At 43.0% G+C, this 6369-nt stretch overlaps 1 protein-coding gene across 1 annotated transcript in view; it reads right to left on the bottom strand.

The window, feature by feature from the left end:
• LOC125951084 (serine-rich adhesin for platelets) overlaps window positions 1-3315 on the bottom strand; it is a 33337-nt gene extending 30022 nt beyond the window's left edge. The window contains exons 1-2 of the mRNA XM_049679622.1: window positions 3162-3315; window positions 1576-1994 (exon numbers count right to left, since the gene is read on the bottom strand). The gene's annotated coding sequence lies outside the window, so the exon portion shown is untranslated. The remainder of the gene's footprint in view (window positions 1-1575; window positions 1995-3161) is intronic.
• Between the last annotated feature and the right edge of the window lie 3054 nt (window positions 3316-6369).

Genomic DNA, 6369 nt, shown 5'->3' with positions numbered 1-6369 from the left:
GGCGATCGACCGCTCTCGAGCTAATAGGATTTAATTGCAAAGAGTTATCGTCTCCGAAAGGGACCGTTAACGTGGCACCATATGAAGGCGTAAGGTGGCCCTTTCTTCGTAAATACCTTTTCAGCAGAACTAAAAAAATCGATTTCATATACTCTGGTCTGGCGCATCCGACTGTGCGAATTTTTCCTTCTTCGACAGTCAAACCAAACAGCACATCATTTACACTGCTAATTGGTGGTAAACAGAGACATGCTAAAGGAGTCTATATACACCATGCTCTCCATGTTGAGCAGAAGAATGAGCCATTGAAAACAACAAAAATAACATCTTATTGGATCCTTTCATTTCGGTTGGTTGACGCTGGTTTGGGCAAACACAGTCCGTGATTTTTGCTATTTCCTACAATTTTAGATAGAGACAAATGCCATGCAAAAGCTCTTCCACAAACCACCGGCCCTCCGGACGAGAGCCGGTAAAAAAAAGAAAAAGAAAGCTCTCAACCTAGAGAGACTAGAAACGAAGCTGTCACAGAGGCACCGCGTCGAAGGCTCTCTGGTATGCGCGTGGTGTTTTTGTGCTTTGGTTGGCGTCCCTAAGCTAGCCTTGGACTGGACAGAAATGGTTTTTGGTAGCGACCCGAAAAGGTATTGCATACCGCGCGCGGTGTAGTCGCGAGCCAGCTAGCTGGGATGCCACTACCACCACTGCCATGATCGCGTGAGGTGGGCGCTACTTTGCTCAGTTAGTAAATACGCCATTCCATCCCCTCGCAGTACACGGAGCGCGTTCGCTCACAACGCCATTTGCGTTGCGCGACCGTATCAGCTGAAACAATGCGGCCAACGAGCACTGTGTATGGCAACAGACTCCGGAGAAAAAATAAATAAATAGAAGATAAGGCGATGGGCGATGGGCGATGAAATGTGATGGAAAAGTCGTCGCAGATCGTCATCAACATTTTTGATGTTGTTTCACTAGCAAAGAATTGTGTTTGATGAATTGATCATTAGAGTAGAATAAGGGATTATGCTTAAAATCACTCTGCGCAGATTAACGTCGGTCTACTGGGTTTGGTACGTAATGTTTAACTCATTTGTTGCCAACACACTTTCCATCGCCGCTACTCCAAACTGTGCTCTCTCGCTCTCTCTCTCTTGCTTGGCTACTTTCGTTTGGTTCAAGATGACGTTTCAAGTTCGCCGGCCAGCCAGCCAGCCAGCCAGCGAGGGGGTTTCACTGATACTCCAGCCACAATCTTCGCTCTTCTTAACGTTTTCTCTCAGCTTTTCCGCGACTTTTCCATCGCCCGGCCCGGCGTAACCGATACGAGGGTATGAGAAAATACATAAAACGGTATTCGTACGCGCTGTCGTGTGTGGGTAGAGCAGAGGTGGGGTGCGCGATAGCGAGCTATCGATATCAGCGCAAGAAACTATGCCGCGTGGAGAAGAAGATGCGATGCTATGGGAATGGAGTTTCAACTTTGCTTTAAGGTAGAATATCTTATCGATAGCGTCACGAATGATATGATAAGGATAATGGTATAAGAAAAGCAACATGATCAAAGATACATACCTGTCGTAGTGCTGGAACTGTGTATAAATCCAATAATGTATTGTACCAAACAGTGATGCTGCCGATGAGAGTGATTGGCATGTTAATCCTGGTGCACAGTGCCATATAAATCACTCGTAGCGACAACAATGAGGTACTTGCAATCAGTAGCTTAATGTCCTGTAGCTTTCGCAGGTACTAATTTTAATCCTTGATTGGAGAACAAACGTTTGCATCACGATGCACACTCGCGTTCAGTCGAGCACTGTAGTTGTGCAATTGGGTTTGCACTAGAGAAGTATCTAATCCTCGTGCGTGTAGTCTCTTTGCACTCTTGACCTCCCTCACTCACTGGTTTTCGTTAGTCAATATCCGTATGCACTATACGGAGCATATTTGCCCGTATTAATGTTCACATTTTGGCTAGCGTACGATAAGTTCTGTGAAGTAAAAGAAAATTAGTAAATTATTCCGGAAAAGCGCAAAAACTGTTGAGCACTTGCTTAACCGGCATTACATACACAACACTCTAGCTGCTGCAGCAGCAGCAACCAGTGCCGGTCTTCGCCATCAACAACCACGATACTTTAAGGGGGGACTTCGGCTTTTTATTTTATTTATTCAAATCTTCCTCAAAATACAACCAAATATTCTTGAAATGTTGTAGTTTAATATGAGATTATTTAAAAAAAAATAAAGTTGAATGGTTTCTTCACTAAAAATCGTTAAAAATAAGCCTTTGGCCCGAATCAACCGAAATCCCCCCTTAAGCAACAAGACAACGCATTCCGTGTAGTATAGGTTGCGGATCCACTCGGCCACTTTTTTAGTATTCCTTCCGCCTGCCTGCCTATTCCATGCTACCAACACTAGCGCCTAGGTCGCGCAATACGCCACCACACGCATACAAACGCACACGCTAAAAGAAAAACAACAAAACACGACACCGGGCGGCAGGGCGAACTTTGGCTCTCGAGGAGCGGCGGAAACGGAAGCGGAACCCCGCGCGGTGCCGGGCGAAAACCGAGCGAAAAGCGAACCTAGTGGCGGCGAATCCCGAGCGAACGAACCGAGAACATGCCGAACCGTCACCCGAACACTCCCGAGCAAAAAGTGATGATTGAGTGGGCGCGCGCGCGCGCGGGGGGAGGTTCGCGATAACCTCGAACGCGAGGAGGAAAATCCGCAACCAAGACCCCGAGAATCCCGGACTACCAGCAACAAGAAAACGCAACGCGGTCCACGCGATCGTGTGTTATCCTTCCTGTTGCTGCTCGTCGCTAGTCACGATCTTCGAATAAGAAGTTAGCGGCAACAAGGACCTGGACAACACTTTCGCCGAGCCACTTTCCGCTCTCGAAATGCAACACGAAACGCAAAACGAAAGTGTGCTGCATCTTCGATCTCGATGTTTGGCTTTCGCGCGAGCCAACCGCGACACGACGCGCACGCACGCACGAAAGAACGGTGGTGGTAGCGGCCACATGAAGAGCTTCGGCGGAGGCTCGGGACCGGTTTCGCTCATCGCCGCCGTCGCCGCCGTCGCCGCCGTCGTGGCTACCACCGGCCACCGCTTCGAAGGAGCCACCCCGCGACGATCTACGTACCCGTGATACGCCGCGATGATAATGATGACACACCAGCAGCGACACCAACAAACAACAACAACAACAACGAGCGAAACCTCGTCTCATGCGTGGTGGCCTGCTGATGATGATGCTGTATGCTGCGCTGTGCGTGCCGATGATTATTGTTGTTGCTGACGAACCGCGCCACTTGCGTGTTGGTAGAGCACTAACGCGCGCGTCGCCGCACACCAAACCAATGCCATTTTCCCTTTGCGAACCAAACTGGTGTGCGTGTGCTCGGGTCCGTGTTTCACGGAAAAGCAAATCAACACCAACAAACGCCCTTCTCTCGCGAGAATTCTTGGAACGGGCTGCTTGTGTTCGTGTGGCCACCACAGCTGTCAAGCCGCCGCCGCCGTCGCCGCCGTCGCTGTCGTCGTCGTCGTCGCGTTCGATGAATTCAAAGCGTTGTCTTTTGCTTTTCCTGCTGCTCTTCTTTTTCCGCTTCGCGCAGGATGCTCTCCGCTGCAGATGGGTTTTTGGCGGCTCCTCCATTGTTTCGATATTCGGGGAAACGAAAAGCATCAATTCTTCATTATCACACCAGTTATTCAATATTATTTTTCTAAAGTTGTATTATCTTGATACACCGGTTACTTGGGTGGAATTAATTTAATCGTTCTTAATTATTATTTGGCGAAAAACGCCACAATTCATCAATTTATAGTTTGTTAATTTATCTAATTTTTAGCACTATTTATTTATTTATTGGGGTCAGAGGTTAATGGCCCGCAGACGGCCGAGCGTCTCTGTACTGATTCTAACTTTTTAATGAATGTGTCAAGGCAAGGACACCAGAGGACAGAACCAAACTCAAGGGACGAACGCACGAAACTAATGTATAGGGTCCTAAAAAATAAAACCCAGAGACTTGTATGCCTTTACAACTCTGGGGTCGATATGCCGATCAAATTTAAGTTTGGGGTCTAGAATCTTATGTAGCATATACTTGTTGCGAGGCGGAACCATATTCCTAAAAAACAAAATTAAAAATTTTCTATAGATATAAGAATTAAACTCTCGTACAAGAAAAAAAGCAATGCAGAGTTCTAATAACAATAAAAAATAGGCTGTATGTCATTTCTGCATCGAAAAGAAAACATGCCGGCATACTCCTTTTACATAACAGTATATTGCTTATAAAAGGAACATTATTGATTCTACATATTATTTATGGGATTGACAGTTTGTTATACTTATTTCTCAAAGAAAGTTTTCTTCAATTTTTCATTAACTTTAGTAAAAATGATGTCTAAAACCGGATATCTTGACTGAACTATTGCTGAACTCAACAAACAGACAAAAGTTTTTGAGGATCAACACTCCTTTCAGTTATCAAGATGATGACACCCATGGCAACAGGACGTTACCCCACGATGCTATCCAGGATCCATCCGGGTTTCTGTCTATCTTTCTTTCCCGAGGTAATGCTAGCTACCGGGACATAGAAGGATAAAGTTTTCTGAACTAATCCGATTTGGTCTAATTTGAGAACAAAAGCGTCAAATGTGGGCAGCTTTGTTGGTTTTAAGGATTGAAACATTCGGAGTTCCCATCACCTCCTCACTTTGGTTTCCCTCATCATACGCTTCATCATCAGATCATGCACTGATCCATCTCTAATGAACATACATAGCCTTTGACTCAAATTACGTTAGCAAAAGTTGTCATAATGCTATGCTTGATGCTAGCTATACTGCTAAAAAAAATTCTCTGCTCAAAACATAATTTATCAAATGAAAGATGCAAACGATTATTTTCATTTAGATTTATCGATTTCGAATTGATTAATATTTTTTTTTAACACTTACTCACACAGTGTTTTGGGGAATACGAAACTGCTTATGCAAATAATAATTATCACAGTCTCGTGCGATTTTTGAAAACGATACAGCATCAAACAAACATCGACGGAATAACTAATTCAAGAAAATAATTTTAATGAGCGATGTATCGATAATGAGGATTATCTCCGGCGATTGATAGCTGTCACCAATGCTTTAGATACTCTAAGAAATGCTCAAACTATAACAAAACTTTTCATACATCAGAAAATATTGCACAGACTAGCATAAACATCAATTGAACATTTTTTGTCATGCTTTTGGTCATGCTTTTAGTGCTAGACTAATGATGTTTAAAGCTTTTTTTGATGATATTTTGACTTTCTTGTATTATTTCATAATTATAACACGTTTTTGTCTTATATATTTTCCACATTGTCGCATAAATAATCTCTGAACGTCCGTGGTTCGTCTCATGTCATGAATAATGTGGACAACCCCAGCTCCATTAAACTTTACGATGCTCATTTGGCTCCTTAATATTAGTAATGAATTTTTTTAATGAAAAACAAATGGAAATATTTTGGAAGATAATCAATAATGGTTACTTGTGGATTGAATATGCTCAACCTAATGCTAAATATGATCGCAACAGATCAAAGCATACCGTTAATAATAGTTTATGCTCTTGGGACATCATCATTTGCATAGATCGTTGCCTTCATCTATGCTGAGAAATATAAACATTATTGGTTAACCAATTTCTTATATACATTCACGATGGAATTATTGAAATTCATCCATTAGCATTTGAAAATTGAAGTCACATGAGAAGAAAACATTTTAATTCGTCCCTTTTTAAAGTACGCCACCTTTCTGGCACATTTTTTGCTACGCCTTATTGTTTTCCACCAACGTGTTCATCCAGGCAATTATAAAAATTGATTACTTGCATTGTGTAGGCAGACACAGAAGGGGCACATGAAACATAAAACCTTTGTTTTGACTCGCTCGTCGATAAACTCTCTTTGCTCGCTATTCACAGACAAAAGGTGGAGAGCTTTAAAAGTAAATGAGAGGGAAGCGGAGAGTGATGAATCATAGCAAACAAGTTATGTCATTGTTAAGATACATGCAAATTATGATTAATCTGTTGAAACATCCATATGGGGATCTCTGCGTAACTTTAAGGATGGCAATGTATCTTTATATGCTATAAATTTTCGGTTTATAACAAAAAATCATCGCTACAAAACCACACCATTGAAATGATTGTTGTAAAGTAGTAGACGAGACGCTACTCATCTTGAGCTGCATCTTATCTTATCGGCTCACCGAAAGTCGAGCTTACAATAAGCGCTGGTATGCTTATCTCAAATCACAAATCTTCGTTGCGCCGTGAA

This window comes from Anopheles darlingi, chromosome 2 (assembly GCF_943734745.1).
Source record: "Anopheles darlingi chromosome 2, idAnoDarlMG_H_01, whole genome shotgun sequence".
Classification (NCBI taxonomy): Eukaryota; Metazoa; Arthropoda; class Insecta; order Diptera; family Culicidae; genus Anopheles; species Anopheles darlingi.
Note: the sequence above shows the minus strand (reverse complement) of the source record. Positions and strands in the feature narration are given on the sequence as shown.